This window comes from Peromyscus maniculatus, chromosome 2 (genome assembly GCF_049852395.1).
Source record: "Peromyscus maniculatus bairdii isolate BWxNUB_F1_BW_parent chromosome 2, HU_Pman_BW_mat_3.1, whole genome shotgun sequence".
Lineage (NCBI taxonomy): Eukaryota > Metazoa > Chordata > Mammalia > Rodentia > Cricetidae > Peromyscus > Peromyscus maniculatus.
In genome coordinates, this window is record NC_134853.1 from 142887420 (window position 1) to 142904708 (window position 17289).

Here is a 17289-nt window from a genome sequence, read left to right on the forward strand (position 1 = left end):
AGGCCTTGGGGAAGACAGGGGCCTTTCACTGGCCTCTTGCCTACAGCTGACACCAATTGATTGATTGATTTCCTAATTGTCTGCTTAATCTTGTACAAGAGGGTGGGCTTATTATTTCAGCAAGTCAACTCAAAAATAGCAAAACAATGCAGTCTCCCTCCCAAGAACCCACAGCAGCTGAGGAGAAGAACAAAAAGGAGAGAAAGGTGGGGAAGTGGGGGGAGAAAATCTTGCAGTGCAAGGATTTTGCTTAATGAGACACCAGCCCGGGGTAGCTACCCAGCGATAACCCCTTCTTAGCAGAAGGCCCTAGGGCTTCTTCAGACTCCTGCTCCAGACAACCTGGGAACCTAGAGCCCTAATCCCTTGGCAAAATAGTTGAAGAAAGGCACATCAGCTGGAGGCTTCTGTATTTCCTGTATGCAGGTCTGTCTACCTGCTTGCTCCAGAGTTCCCCAGACTTTTCATTTGTCCCAGAGTGGCACGTGTCCCCAATCTTAAGCCCAACTTTCCACGGCCAGCTTGGAATTTCAGAGGCTCTCTCTCACCTTTTACATTCAGACAAAATTATTTCTCGTAATCATGTAGCCACAGATCGGCAGAACTTGACGGGTCCCATGAGAACATCCACCTGCTGATGTATTCTGTTTCATGTGTGAAAATCCAGGGCTGATCCCAGAGCCACGAGGTGTGTGGCGGGGGGGTGGGGGGGGTGTCCATATTATATTGAAAATCGGATCCAGAGCATTTGCAGGGGTAAAGGGGCTGTTAACACTAAAAAGAAGGAAGGTGGCTATTGTGGTTACCTGGTCACCTGTGGTCATGAAGGCAAGCCCAGAAGATACCCTGTCCTGAGCACTGAGCACATTGATAGTCTCCCTCACCTGCTGCCCCAAGTGATACGACCTTGTGTTGCCTGGCAGGAGGTCCCAAGCAACCATCCCTTATCCTTAGAATGGGCTACCTGGCTCCTAACCGCAGCTGCCAACTTGGAGCCACTTGGAAGTTCCTAGAACAGGCTCAGGGACTGACTGCGGAGGGCAAGATAAATTAATGTGACCCACCCAAGGCCAGTCTTCTTCCTTCCTGAGCTCTCCACAGCAAGGCTTGAGCTCCCTTTGAAAGGAGAACCACCCAGGCAGAGGGTAGAGCAACAGGGGGTTATCTGGCCCAACTTACTCCCATAAGTTTAGCCAAGAAGGTCTTCCCAGGGTCTCAGGTTAGAGATGCCAGAGATGGCTTAGAGACACTTCAGGTTTTGTCCTCTCATGTCCTACATGAAGGCCCGGGAGTTTGTGTTCGCCAGGTCCGCCAGGGTTCCCGGGTGCCGCTCAAGGCTCCATGTGAGAGGACTGCCCTCTATTGGTCTCGGAGCTGGGACATGACACCAGTCACCAGAAACACCTCATTGTTGAGCATGCCTCCTCCCAAGTCAACTTCAAGGGGATTACTCCGCAGGCTTTGCCAGCTAGAGCAGAGCTGACTGACTTCAGGCCCCAAAGGAAGCAGCAGTCCTGCTTCACAGAGACAAAAATATGCTTGTGAGCTTTCCCTTGCCATCTACCAACTGTCCGCTCACACAGCCACGCTCAGAAACCCACTACCACACACTGCCTCTTCCATCTCTCCTACTCACACACTTCCCCATCCCTCCTCTCACCAGATCAACAGCTTACACACACACACACACACACACACACACACACACACACACACACACACACACACACACACGGCATTACCCACACGACCCTTCCCCCATCCAGACCCAGCTTTCTGGTGGTTGGCACTGAACTCTTGGGAGTCCAGGTACCTGGCCCATGTGCTATTTGATTAACACACACCGCCATCCGCTGCCACGTTTAGCCAGACCCTCTCCTTTCAAGATTTCTAAGCACTTACCCCACAAACCACTTTCCAAATACATCCCTGCCCATCATTGCCCCAGCTCCTCCCAGATCTCTTTCTGTTCCTTTCAGATAATTAAAGTTAGGCTGTGTGTTTGTATGTATGTGTGATCTTATTTTTTAAACACACACCCCCACACATACATATGCGTGTATATATACAAACACACACAGCAATTAGCTCTACCCATTCCACCATCATCCTTGAACAGTAAAACCTAGCTATGCACAGGCCCCCACGTGGCCCTATGATGAACCCAGTTTCACCTAGTCACAGGCTCCTGATCGCTCTCTTTCTCTCTCTGACACACACACACACACACACACACACACACACACACACACACACTAGCATTTCACAAAATAATACCCACTCTACACTACAAGAGTATAACCCACCCCCTGCTTCCCACCTCCCTTCAGAGCATTTTAATGGCCTCTCCTCAAATGACCCAAGGACCAGGAGCATTGTGCTACAACCCTTCCCCTGCCCACCCCATCTCCAACCACACACAGCAGTGGACACATCTCCCTGCTGAGTCTGACCAGGGTGGGACTGGGTATTATTAGGCTATAGAGACAGCACGGAGGCATATGGTCTCGTACACAAGAAATAATGTTCATGTTAAATCAGACCTCATGCATAATGCATGGTGCCTGATCTCACATTATTTTGGGTGTTCGTCAAAATCAGTGTTCTTTCTTGTGAGGGCTCCTGAAAAGAAGGGGAAAAGGCGTTTGCTAATTACACCCACAGCCTGGACCCAGGGATCCCAAAGTGCCCTGGGAGCATCCTCTGCCCCAGTTCACCCACGAGTGGGTCCCTCTCTTCCACTCTGTCTTCCCACATGGGAAGAGGGCTTGCCTTGGGTGTGTAGCAGGCATAAGGCCTCGTGTTATTTTTATTTCTTTTCTCTCGGCTCTCTGTCCCTGGAGGGTTCTGGGGAATAGCGGTGGCTCCGTTGCGCTCACACCCGATTCATTTGCCGTTTTATGAACTCCCGGTTGATTCATCGCCTCCCTAAGTCAATGATTCACTCCTGATGGCTTTTCAGAAATCCTTCTTGAAGGGCTCCTGATTATTCAGCTTTGAAACAGGAGCCTGAGCCAAAGCAAACCTGGACCCTGCACTGCCACTGTTCCCTGGGCCTGGAGTCACACTCTTTGGGCTTTTGCAGAAGCTGAGCTGGGGAGGAGGGAGGACTTCCTCCGTGCAGAAGCTGGGAGAATCCACCCAAGCAGCTCACAGCCAGATCTGGTCTATGGTAATGCCCCCTTCAGCTTCTGTGGATCGCCTGCCTTCTCGTAGATCATCAAAGTCCCAAGAAACTTGTCGTGACTCTGGAGGCAGAACACAGAGTGTGAGCGCAGGGACTGTGAAACAAAACAGACCTGGATACGGGTCCTACCGCCGTCTTTCATCAGTTGTGTGACCTTAAGCCAGCAACTCACATTTCCATCCTCCATTTCCCGGCATGATGACAATGGCCATTCTGTATTGTAGAGTTGTTTTGAGAATTAAGTGGGATAATGCACACAACATTTAGCGTAAGTGATGAATAAAATCAAAGTTGTTTTATTCTGAGGCCTGAGCGCAGAAGTTACTGTATGAACACCATAAGATAATGATCTCTGACCAGGGACCCCATTTTGTCCAAGGGCACTTTTACAAAATACATACATACCCAGCACCCACCTTCTGCTGTATGTATACCGTCTTACACAATATAGCCCTATTTTGTAAAACAGTATTCGTAGCTTAACCAAGGCAGCAAGCAAGACTAGTGAATGGCAGCAATCAGGACAGAAACCATGTTATCTGACTCCTGAGCGCCGGGTCTTTTTATACTAAGGCCAACAGCAAAAATAGTAGTCAATGCTTGCATGTCTATTCAAAGCATGGGAAGCTCCAGAACTTGGGTGTGGAAATTGAGAACCAAGGGTGTTAGAGCTAATTGGCTAGAATCTGTGGCCCCCTCTCCACTACCTAGAATCAAGTAAATCCCATGAGGCTAAGAAAGTTGGATAACTCGCTAAGAGAGTTTGAATGATCAGGAAGTTCTCCGGATTGGTCCTTTCCAAGCCTCCACATACTGAGATGGAGACCTAGTACCTGCCCAGGCATTCATCCTGGTGCACCTACTCACCACCTGTGAGTCTTCTGGAAAGTTCCTGAAACTCCCTATACCTCAGTTTCCTCTTCTGTAGATGAAAGTAACAACATCTGCCCCATAAAACTGCAGTGGGGACTTGATGGGAGATGATACACAACATAAACACTTAGAGCCTGGCATGTCACGAGAGCACATTAAATGTTAGCTGTAAAAAAATAATTTTATATGTACAGTGTATATTATTGCTGAGCTGTTGCGGAAAAAAATAATAATGTCACGTGCTTCCCTTACACCACTACCCGCCTAGAATGATTCCTCTTCATTCATAAAACCATTATAGGAAATTTAAGTCTGCAATTTCCACTCCTAGTCCACAGGTGAGGAAACTGAGGTCTGGGGAGATTAAAGGCCCTTCTCGGGGTGACACAAAATCAGTGATAGGTGCTGGTTTTTTTTTTATTATTATTAATTTTTTTTCACTTATTTGATAGGTACCACTTGTAAGCCTATTGCTTACTTCCGTTTTGTGGCAACCCTACTAAGATTCCCCCCCCCCCAGCCATGTCTACTAAGGCTAGAATGTTAAGTACTAGTACTGTGTACCAAGGCTTTGTACTGGGCTCTGCAGAGAGAGCACCCAGAGGCGTTAAGCTGGGCCGTAAAGCACGGGTAAAGATATGTTTAGGAGTCCCTGGATCATGGCCCTGATCCCAATAACTAGTCACTCAGCCTCTGAACCCTCAGACCCCATTCACTCGCCCTTCCTGAACTCTGACCTTTCTGCCTTTCCCGCCCTGTTCAGGACCTCCAGCAGGCCCTGGCACATTTTTGACCCTAGCACAAAAGATTCAGAGCAGGGTGAGGGCCTCTAAACCTGACGGGGTCACACACCATGAGATTAAGTCTAACTGAAGTTTCCTTTAGTTCTCCATGACTGATTTTACTGCAGTCCTGGCCAGAGGTTAACCACTAAACCATTTAATGGGGTACCTCGGCCTCAGATACTTGGGTCCTGGTCTCACAAATTGGGTCATTTGTCACGATGGACCTCAAAATATGAAATAAGCATTCCCTCATTCATTTACCCATCGGTCCATTCTACAGTCATCTACTCATCCATTCATGAAGCCACCCACCTCTCCATGCAGCCATTCATCCACCTACCCTTAACTACCTATTCAACTACCCACCCATCCATCTGCCATCCATTCATCCAATCATCCAGCTTAACAGAGGCAGAGGAGACCAGTGCCTCTGACCTCCACACACTTGTAGCTAGGTCTCATGCCCTCCCTGCCCCCCAGCTGTATGGGGTAGGTACATGGACATGGGAGTCAATGAGAAAATGATGTGGAAGAAAACAATGGACTCTGTTGTTGTGTCTAGGGAACTGTGTATCGAAGTGCTGGGACCCTCCACACTCTGCGAACTTCCCCAGGGCTTCAAAGAAGGTGCAGTCCATACGGCCTCTGGCATCAGCCTGCACAACCTTAGGATTCCCCTTAGTTCTCATTTCTTACCCCAAGAATGTCAAGTGCTGACCTAAATGTAAGGGCACTAGGGAGAAGGACTTAACAACATAGCCTCTACCAAGGCCAGCCCTGGACTGCCTTTTTCTGTCAAAAATGGCAGGCACATCTAAGCACCAGGGAGAGGTGGGGTGATGTTCTGTTCCCGGCCTGTTACTATCTGGATGTGTAACTTGGGACAGATCCCTGCCATACCATCACCTCAGTCTCCACCAGTGCTATATGGGGGTCTTCTCAGTTTTGAGAACTTTGCCTGCCTTCTAGCCTGGGTGGGCCTGCTTCTTTGACAATGGGACTTCTCTAACCAGCCCACACAAGAGGAAGGATCGGAGATGACGTGGTTGGTGTTCAGAGCCCTGAGGACTCAGCTCTGGCTATTCAGCCCCCCTCCCCTGACACAAACAATCCTCAGTCACCTCCCCCTCCTGCTCCCCAGAATCTGGGCACAGCTGGAGCCTGCTATGCCCTAGCCACCCCATGAATCACCCCTCTATGGTCCCCGGGGGAGTGGTCCAGGGAGCATCCTACGCTCCAGGAGGAGTGAGGGCCAGAACTGCAACCCTCAAGCAGGCAGTGTCCACAGAAACAATGGGGGCCTGTGGCTAACAGCCGGAATGCAGCCATTGTCCTGCCCTGGCCCCCAACCCCAAGGCCTCAGGTCCCCAGGCCAGGCAGGCTGGCGTGGATCAGTGCGTCAGACTCTCGTGTACCAGAGCTGGGCACACATGACCTGCAGCCTGCCTTCTCTGGTTAGGCAGGAGGGTAGACTGATGGGCCAGACCCCACCTCCACAGCCGACCTGACAAAGGATCCCCCTGCACAGAATGAGAAGCAAGATGGGACCCACGGGAGCAAAGACAACCTCTTACCTACTCATCCCTGGGATACTCTGAGACTAGCAGCTCTGAGACCCAAGCTATACATCACAGTGGGGAGGGGACCGCATTAGAATAATGCAGGATTAGAGTGGGGTTGCTATAGCGACGTATTAGGGCAATACATCTAGGGAGCCCCAGCCCCTCGGTGATGTATGGCTCTGCTCAGCTGTGGGGAGCAGGGGGAGGGGACCTGTCCCGCCCCTCCAAGGGAGAGCAGACTACCAAGCACTCCACTGGAGAAGAACATCTGCATCAGACACTAAAAATAGGCATCTCAGAACCCTGTCAAGGCTGAAAGGAATACCCTGCCAAACCCCCACATTCCCACTGTCCTCCACCTTCAACTTGGTGTCAACTTCAGCTCTCAGCTCTAATCTTAGCCTAGGTCTCTGCCTATGTTCCATCCCTAACCCCAGCTCATAAGGTAGCACTGAGCCTCCAGCCCAGCTCCTCCAGGCTCCGTTTGTTTCATTGCTAAGGACCAGTCCCATACCATCTCCCCGAATAGCTGACGGGATTCATAGGACCCGACAGGGGAGTGGGGTGGAGGGTCAAAGAAGGGACCAGAGCTGGGTGATGGAGCACACCTTTAATCCCAGCTCTCCGGAGGCAGAGATCTGTGAGTTCAAGACCAGCCTAGTCTACAGAGTGAGTTTCAGGACAACCAGGGCTACACAGAGAAACCCTGTTTTTAGGGTGGGGGGCAGTCAGGCGGTGGTGGCACATGCCTTTAATCCCAGCACTCAGGAGGCAGAGGCAGGTAGAGCTCTGTGAGTTTGAGGCCAGCCTGGACTACAGAGTGAGTTCCAGGACAGGCTCCAAAGCTACACAGAGAAACCATGTCTTGAAAAAAACAAACAAAAAAATTTTTTTTTAATTTTAAAAAAGGGGCTGGGAGAAGGGAAAGAGATAGGATAGTCCACAAATTTTCCTCAGGCAAGCCACTGGAAACCTCACCTGAGTGAAACCTAGGGAGCAAGTCTTAGGCACATGAACTGTCCCTTCTCACCAAAGGCCTCTTGTGCTGACACCTGGCATCCCATTCCATCTAATTCAAGTCTATCCAGCTTCCCTGTCCCTGATCTCAGGGCCATAGAGAGGCTGAACAGCTGGCTCTCCTGGAAAGAAGAAAAGAAGAGGGGGGGGGTGAGCCTGCCAACAAAGAAATTTAAAAAAGGAAGAAGGAGAAGAAAAAAAAGAAAAGAAAAGAAAAGAAACTTTCACATAATATTTGTACTGGTGTGTGACAGGCTGCCTTCCAAGCACACTGTCAGGTCATTTGTATTGGCTTGCTCACCTCTGAAGCCCTGGACCTCAGCTCCTTGGGGACATAGGGGAAAGATTCTTTAGAGAAAACCCCCATTTCTCCAGCTACCTCAGAATCGTGGTGAAAGGAGGAAGTAAGGAAAATCTGCTTCCAAAGCAGTCTGTCTCTGTCTCTGTCTCTGTCTCTGTCTCTGTCTCTGTCTCTCTCTCTCTCTCTCTCTCTCTCTCTCTCTCTCTCTCTCTCTCTCTCGACTTTCCACATATACTCCATCTGTGTATTGTGTATGTGCATGTGTGTGCCTGTGCATGCCCTGCTTCCTCCTTAAATGATATCTTTATAGTTCATTCACTGAGTACAATAATGATCCAGTTCCCCAAATCCTTCCATTTTGTTATTTGGTTTGTTCTGTTTTGAGACAGATTCTTGCTACATGGCCCAGACTGGCCTTAAACTCAATACCCTCCTGTTTCTGCCTCAAAAGTGGTGAGATTTTTTTAAAATGTGAGGCCCCATGCTGACTTTATCCCTTTTACTTTTGGAAGAGGTTCTGGTCAAAGCCTGGGCTCCTAGTGGAACAAGAAGACGTATCCACAAGAGTCGGTCTCCATCACAGCCATCACCTCCAGAAATAAGGAAGACCCAACTCAAAGGATAATGCAGGGCAGAGGACCCTTTACACAGCCTCGCCCCGGTGCTGTCCCCCAAAGGAGAAACAAGGTCTTCACTCCTGATTGGGAAGAACATACAAAACGGGATTTCTTTCTCTCCCTATCTTACGGCCGGTGTGTGTCTCCCTTCTCACGGTCAACCAGACACACACAAATACACTCACAATGCACACACTCTCACACGTGGTAGAACAGAAGAAAGACTAAAAAGAGGAGGTAGGAGGAGGCCAGAGTGTGTGCCCAGAGGGCAGTTCCTGGGGTCGGGTGGCAGGGTGCCCAGGGTACTGAGTGGGCAGGAGACCTCATGGCTTCCTCTCTTCTCTAGCCAGCGACCAAAGGTCAGCTCAGGCGGCTCAGCCACGTGCAGTCCACCCACAGCCCTGCTCAGGTCATGTGAGACCAGGACCCAAGCTTTGTCAACACTCCATTGTCTCCCAGAGCCCAGCCTATGTGGAAGGGGAAAACCCTCTCCAGCCCAGGCTAGCTGGTGAGTCTCCAGAGCCTTGACCAGCTCCCAAAGGGATGCCTCCGCTCAGGAGTCCTTCAGTCTTCATCATGATGATAGTGATGCCCAGAAGGACCCCATTCCACTTTGGGACTTCACACCATCCTCAAGAAGTGGGGAGGAGGGGCCTCCCTTGGAATTGAGAGAGGGAGCAAAGGGAAGAAGGGCCATCTTTCCCTGTTCTCCTAGGGGTGGATAGGCCACCATGTGACCCCAGCCCCCCACCTCACCCATTCCACAGATGCTCTGGGGGTAAAGAGAGCAGAGCAGAGAAGGCTCAACCATGGCCCTGAAGGTCATCTTGCACGTCAGCACAGGGAGGGGCCCCGGAGCCCCTTGTGTCCTGGCTCCCAGCCTGGACCACAACACAGACTCCATTGACTCCTGTGTACCCTCTTTCCCAAGATGCCCACAAAGTTGTGGGCTCATGGTTCCTGCCCACAGGCTCCTGAGCCACAGGATCCACCCAAGAAGAAGGCCAGGGTTGGCCAGAAGGGCAGACACTGCACCTGCACACGAGTCTCCCAGGTCCAGGCTGAAGGTCATGACCAACCTCGAGGCCCTGTCCTAGCCAGTCTGGAATGGAGACCAGCTAGGGCACATCCTCTGCCAATGCCATCTCTGCCTACCCATAGTCCTGGGTATACTGTAGGGATGTCCCCTGACTCAGCCCCTACCACTGAGATGGAAGGCAAAGCCACCCTGGTCCACGGTGTCTTACGAGGGGAGTCAGGTGAGGGATGAGGGTTGCGCCTGGGGGAGGGGGACTGGAGGGAAGCTGGGGCTCAGGAGCTCCAGTAAGGGGAGGGCCGGCCCTGCCGGATGACAGAGAGATGATTAAACCCACAGAGAAGATTGATAAGGGAGCTAAACAGCTGCAACTCCGCAAGGTGGGCTGGGGACAAATCTCATCTTGTCCTGGCAGCGCGCGCAGCACTGGGGGGCTGGGCCAGCCTGGCTGAGCTCGCGACCCGTGCGAGCTCCACAGCGGGGAGCTTAGGGGGTGGGGGCTAGAAGGCCACTCCCTGCTTCCCCCTCCTGGCCTCTGCTGACGGCTGCCAGAGCTCACCCCAGAGACCCCCGCCCCCTCGGCACCTGGACAGTGCACCCCTTCTCAGCAGCGCCCCTTCTTCACCCACAGCATCTCGGCCTCAAGCTCTCACTCTCGTTATTATTAGATGTGATTTACAGCGGAAGCGCTGAGTCAGACAAACTGAGATTTTTCCCCTAGACAGAGGCAGTGGGAGAGGAGAAAGAGAGTCCAGGGGAGCTGGGCAGGGTCCTCAGGACGGAGCCGGGAGCTGGCTATGTGGGGCTCCAACTTCTAGAGTGAGCAGAGAGTTTTTGCCGCTGTTTCTCTGGCCTGCTCTAGGACCGGGATCCTCACCTGGGATTCTTGGACATTCAGACCCCTTTTCTGGCTTCTCACCTGACTTTTGAGCCTGCCTTGGGTACCCTCAGATTCTCCTTTACACGTTGAAGGGGTGAGCCCAGAAGCCCTGAAGTCTAGAGATGAAGTGGTTCTACTGGACCCTGTGTCCTCAGAACGGCTCTGGAGGTGGTCCCTGGTCCCCAGAGATGGAGAGAGGTGGCGGAAGGGCCCAGGCCACCCCACCCCCAACTCTGCAAACAGAGACACTATCACTGAGTTCCGGGGTAAGTCGGGTGGGTGGGGGGTATCCAAAGGCCCTAGACTGCCAGCAGGAAGAGCGCACATTTCTGCTTCCACCTTGTGCAGAAGAGAGTGGTGGGCAGGTCGGTCTCTGCTCCCTGGGTCTCTGACTCCCTGGCAGGGAGGAACTGGGCATTGTTGCCAAAAATAAACGTTCCTTCTCCCGCTCCCTGGCTCCCGGCTCCCGCTCATTAGGATGCGTGGCGTTTGGCTGCGGTCCCACACCTTGCAGCTCATTATAAATATGCAGTCGCTGCTGGCGCTACCCCAATCATCTCTGCAATCAGAGCTTTTAATTAGGTTAATTAAATTGTATCAAATCTCGCAGGGACGCAGTTCACTGATGCTGATGAGGCAGCCAAAACAGACCCCAGCTCCTTGGCTAATGAAGGCCGCTGCCTGCCTGAACAGTGAGGGGGCAGGAACGCATAATAAAGGGGTGCGTCCTCTGGGAGGAGCTGCTGCCCAGGCCCAAGCTCTGGGGACCTGATAAAGGGTCTTCATCCAGCAGGTTGGGCCCCAGCTGCAGTGGTCTCCCAACCCCAGGGACTGTCAGCTTCGATGGAGAACCAGCCAGGGCAGCATCGGGAGCCAGGACAGGTGGGCAGTGTTGGGCCTAAGCACCTGCCACCCCCTACGACACAGCAAACTGTGTGTCTTGAGATCCACTGGCTCTATCTGGGAGCTTCTTACTTCTTCCACAGAATATTTTAACAAGGCTCAAAAGCAAGCTCACACACACACACACACACACACACACACACACACACACATTGAGAGAGAGAGAGAGAGAGAGAGAGAGAGAGAGAGAGAGAGAGAGAGAGAGAGAGAGAGAGAGAGATCTGTCACTGCCTCCTTGGTTGCCTTAGCCTGAGAAAGAGGCCAGGCTGAGGCTAGGAAGCCCATCCCACTGCTAGCCTAGTCTCCATCTGCCATGGAGGCCATCTGCCCCTGGCAGGGGGTAGTTTATAATGCTACCAGCCAGAGACAGGAGGGGGTGGCACCCCCCCTCCCTAGCCTCTATGTGCCAGATGGACCCTGTATTTTCCCACCTACCACTCTACCTAAAGAACCATCTCTTGGGGAGAGACACTTGTCCCAGACCTACAGGATCAAATTAGCTACAGAAGAGAGGTGATTCCTTCCTATTCTGGTCCCTGCTCACCCTGAACTGACTGCTGCATGCCCAGCAATCTACCACCGGCCACCAGAACCCCTATAGCCCAGAGCTGGAGGAGCATGGGAAGGTCTTCCCCTAACTTGGAGCAGAATGGCAGGTGCCACCACCTCTGAAGGGGTTGTCCCTGACACTGCCCAGCTGGGCCCCAGCCCTTTCCTCTTAACCCTTCAGTCTCTGGTTGTGTCTCTGAGCAAATGAAGCGAAGATGGGGACTTTCTTAGCTCTTTTAAGGTGAAGTTGTCTTCTCTGTAGGAGCTGCTTTTTTGGGGGTATAGAAAAGGCTTTTTTTTTTTTTTTTTTTTTTTTTTTTTTGTATTTTTGTTTTTTTGCTTTTTTTTTTCCACCCAGTAATGTGAAAACATGAAACTCGGAAACCAACCCCCAACATTTGTCACCCCAGAGAGAAGCCTTCGGGGTAACAGGGGGGGGGAAAGCTGTAAATTAGTCAGACTGGCTCAGGGCAAGGGAGGGGAGTGCCCACCTGCCTCCAGGCACCAGGGTTTCATTAACACTGATGATCTGAGCATGGCCATCAGGTGACAGACAATGAAGACAGGAAATGGCTTCCTTTTCACCTTCCCTAAACCCCCAAAGTCAGCAACCCCCTGCCGAGGTCCTTGGTTCCATTCTAGACCAGCCTCTACTACCACCTGGCAGGAACAGACATGACCTCCCAGCAGCAGAGTGTTCTTTCAGGTGACAGGATGTGGCCGGCCATCACCTTCCCTAGGCCCATCAAGTTAGGCAGAGCAGATGGAGAGGGAGAGCTGGTGGAGCCGAGACAGGCCCTCCGAAAATGCCGTGACCGTGAGCCTGGGAAGAGGATGCGAGGAGATCCCTTACATGGAGGCAGAAGCAGCCGGAGAGATGTTCCCTCTGGCCAGGCAGTCTGGGGGCAGACAAGCAGAAGCATGACCTGTTACAGCCTCTTCTGGTCTCCTGAGTCTCAGAAGCAGACTTGGGCTTTGGGGGGGTAATATGCTAAGGAGCGTGTCCAGGCCTCGCATATTCTAGGTCAAAGCTCTACCATTGAGTGACACCCTGGCCACAGACCCAGGAACAGCAGCCTTGCCTTGCCTTGTTACGCTGCTGCTCTGGCATCCGTATGCTACAGACCCAGAAGCCAGTTGGAGCTCTGCCAGCAAGGAGGCCCCATGACCTGGCTGGCTAGAGAGTGCACCCTCTGACCCCAGAAGGCAGCTGCGAAGCCCAAGAAACCTGCCAGCTCAGCCTCAGACGGTCTACCCCCATTCCTCCACACATCTGCGGCTTGGGGCCAGGACTCCCACCCGAGGCTCGGTGCACCCTTCCCAATGCCCTGTGCATGAGGCTTTGGGAACTGGCAAGCGGAGATGGTTTTGGGAGGAAGAGAAGCCCAGAACCACACACCTACTTGCTTCATGGTTTCAAGTCCCAACAGGCCCTGGCCTCCCCGGCCTTCCCAGGCAGGCAGAGCAGTCTGCATGCTGGCTGCTTTCCCTGCGGAAGGACGTGCAGCTTTGATTGTTCAGTGACCCCACAGCCAGCAGCATGGGGAGACAGCAAGCCCCAAGTCAACCCTCAGACCTCCACCAAAGAAAAACCCCGACAACATCGCAGTGGACCAACCTCTGGGAAAGAAACCTGAGGCCTTGGGAAAGACCCTAAGGGTCCCTACAGGATCCTCATTAAAAGTGGGAAAGCCATGATTCATTTGGACTAAACGGAAAGATCTTTTTTCATGGAGCTCTCTTCTGTGGCATCAAATTCAATAAACAAATCCATACTCAGCATCTCTGGGGGGCAAGGAGGTCCTGGCAGAAGCTCCTTCCATAGTAGACACGGGCTCGCTGATAACCAGCCCAGAGAGGGGCAGCAGCTCCACCTGCTGGGCTCTTTCCCACCCAGCCGTTCCTTCCAAGGACAGAAAATCAGAATTAGATCCTTCCACTGAAAAATCAAACAAGGCCTTGACACGCTCCAGTTTTAGTTGAAAGGACCCTATGATGTGGCTATAAGCTGGCTGAGCTGGCTCAGGAACTGTCCCATGGACAGATCCACGAGTTCCACGGGGTTCAGATGGCTGCTGCTTTGAAGTTTTGGCTTATGCCAAGACATGAACAAAACAAGAATACTGAGTCACAGGCAAGTTCTCCACTTCTACAGGCTACCCATAGCCTCATGGCACAGCCAGCGTGGTATACCATGTCAACAGGCCAAACCACCTCAAGCCTGAGAAGGTGGCTACAAAGAAAACAAACTCTCTTCCTAGCGAGTCTGTCTGTAGTCTATATATACATTAGAGACTTGCCTTAAAGCTGTGGCCTAGCTGGGCAGTGGTGGTATTCAGGGAGGCAGAGGCAGACAGATCTCTGAGTAGGCCAGCCTGGTCAGTTCCAGGACAGCCAGAGCAACACAGAGAAAGCTTGTCTCGGGAGACAAAAAACAAACTGTGGCCTGGTCTCAGAATCCATGAGACTGGATCTTCGACAGGTTAATGGCAAGGGACCACTAATCTCTCCCCTTAAAAATTCTTGGGCCCCTTAGCCGGGTGGTGATGGCGCATGCCTTTAATCCCAGCACTTGGGAGGCAGAGGCAGGTGGATCTCTGTGAGTTCGAGACCAGCCTGGTCTACAGACTGAGTTTCAGGATAGCCAGGACTGTTTCACAGAGAAACCCTGTCTTGAAAAAAAAAAATTCTTGGGCCCTCCAGACATGGTGGCTCATAACTGTAATTCCAACACTTGGCAGTGAGTTATAATAGTAAGTTTAAGAGCAGCCCAGGCTAGCATGAGACCATGTCAAAAAATTAAAACAAGGGGCTGAAGAGGTGGATCAATAGTTAAGAGCACTTGCTGCTCTTGAAGAGATCAATCCTTGGGCCTCAGAGTCAACAATGGCTCAGCAACAAAGATACCTAGTCTTGTTCCTCTAGTTCTGATTACCTCCAGCTTGGAAGCTAGGGAACTCCAAACACAATGGGCTTTGCAGGCCCTTTGGACTGAGCACAAGCACCTTCAAGCATCTCCACTGGTGTGTTATGTGTGTGCACCAAGAAGGTGGGTGCGTGGATGTGTCCACACTTGTTTACAGGGCCTAAGTTGTTCCTGCCTCAGGCCTGTTGAGAGCCCATGCAGTGCTGTGTACTTTTGTGGAGGTGTACATTTATGAGAAGGTGGGCAGGTACACTCCCAATCTGCCCCCACTTTCCTACCCAGGAATGGCAGGAACAGAACCACAGCGCCTGACAGCTTACCCAGAACAGACCATTGTTTGGTCTGCTAACTCCTTAGAATGTCAAATTCCTTTCAGGAACCATCTGAAAATGCTACCTTCACCTTGCTCCAGCCACGGTTTCCCAAAGTGGTACCTACAATCTCTGTTGATGGAATCAAAACTCAGATCACTGGCACTAATTGAGCTCAGCTGGGGCTCCCAGATCTGAATCCCACAGTATACATTCTGAGAAAACAGGCTTTCATTCTAGGATTTATACAGGAACCCGGCAGCCATTGTCACTTACTATCACGGTCAATATATACATATATATAATACATACATACATATACATACATACATACATACATACATACATACATACATACATAAATACATACATACATACATACATACATATATAGTCCTGGAAAGATGACTCAGAGATTAATAGCACTGGCTACTCTTCCAGAGGACCTGGATTCAATTCCCAGAACGCACATGGCACTCACAATCAGCTAAAATTTGTTTCAGGGGACCCGACACCCTCTTCTGGCCTCTGCAGGCACCAGGCATGCACATGGTGCAGACATAAAGGCAAAAAAAACCACTCATACACACATTTAAAAAAGAAAAAGAAAATCTATCAGACCGATGCAGCTATTCCTCTCCAGGAAGTGGGGTGCGAAAGACTCCCAGAACCCTGTTCTCAGTTCTCCCACATCTTCTGCAAGCATGCTTAGTCCTGTTCTGACTGGCCATGGCCTACCATCCCTATATATGGGCAAGGAAGCAAAGGGTGGGACCCAAGGAAGAGAAGAAAACAGCTCCACATAGCCTGGGGTCTGTATTCTCAGGTGAAGTCATTTATAGCCTTGGAATCAGCAATTGGCTGGAGCAAAGGGCAGGAACAGAGCCAGTCCTTGTAGGTCCTGATGTGAGCTTTCTGAACAAATAGAAACCCTATGGGTTCCTAGTTCCAAGAGTGTCTGTCTCCGAACGTAGGGAGGGAGAAACGGACTCTCGGACAACTTATGAAACCACCCAAATAATAATGAAGATCCCTCTCCCCACTGTACACATTTAATCCTTAAAACCATGACTTTAGCAAAACAGCATGACTGTTTTGGCATGTCTGTAATCCCAGCCCTTAGAAGAGGCAGAAAGATCACAAGTTCAAGGTCATTCTTGGCTACACAGGGACTTTTAGGTCAGCCAGGGATCCATGAGATCCCATCTCAAAAAACAAAAGAAATTCAGGTTCTGATGCTGTGTGAGCATGAGGGTTTAAGTTTGATTTCCAGAACCTGCATTTTGGTTGTTGTTTTTCCGAGACAGGGTTTCACTGTGTAGCCCTGGCTGCCCTAGAACTCTAGATCAGAGATCCAATTGCCTCTGCCTCCAAAGTACTAGTGCTGAAAGTGTGTGCTGCCATTGCCTAGCCCCAGAACCCACATTTTAAAAGCCAAGTGAGGGAGCTGAAAAGATGGCTCAGCAGGGAAAGGCACTTGCCACTTCGCCTGATAGCAGAGTTTGATCTCTGGGACCACACAGTAGAAGGAGAGAACTAAATCCAGATAGTTGTCCCCTGACTCACCACCCCAATAGGTGTGGCCTTCCTCACCTGCAATCCCAGGAAAAACCGGCGAAGACAGGTGGATCCCTGAGCTCACTGGCCAACCAGCCTAGTCTCATCAATGAGCTCCAAGCCAATGAGACACTGTCTCAAAACAAGGTGGACTGATTCTAAGGGCAGCACTGTCCCAGGGCCTCCACCACACGAACCACCATGTATGTGGATCCACCCAAATACAAACACACACAAAAACAAGGACTTGACTTTTTACTTTGGTCTTATATTACTTTTGAAAAATTCTGTAATATAACAAAAATGGAACAGAGCTAATGATTAAATTAAAAATTAGAATGTAAAATTTGCTATAAGGAGAATGACAAAATAATAATATAAACAAAAACTGATGTATAACTCTCCCAAATGGGGGACATATACCAGAATGGCTACAGTAGTGGTTCACCTCTGCAGTCCTAGCTCCTACTATGGAATAAATATCTGTTGTTCTTAAATACTGAGATCAGAAATGTATTCATCAATTTTCCACTTTGTTATATGAGATTATATAAATTTTATAAGGAAAAATAAGTACTAAATGTAAGAGAATGAATTCATAATATAGAAACAAAGCCAGGCAGCGGTGGCACACGCCTTTAACACCAGCACTTGGGAGGCAGAGGCAGGTGGATCTCTGTGAGTTCAAGACCAGCCTGGTCTACAGATTGAATTCCAGGACACAAAGAAACCCTGTCTCGGAAAACCAAATAATAATAATAATAATAATAATAATACAGAAACAA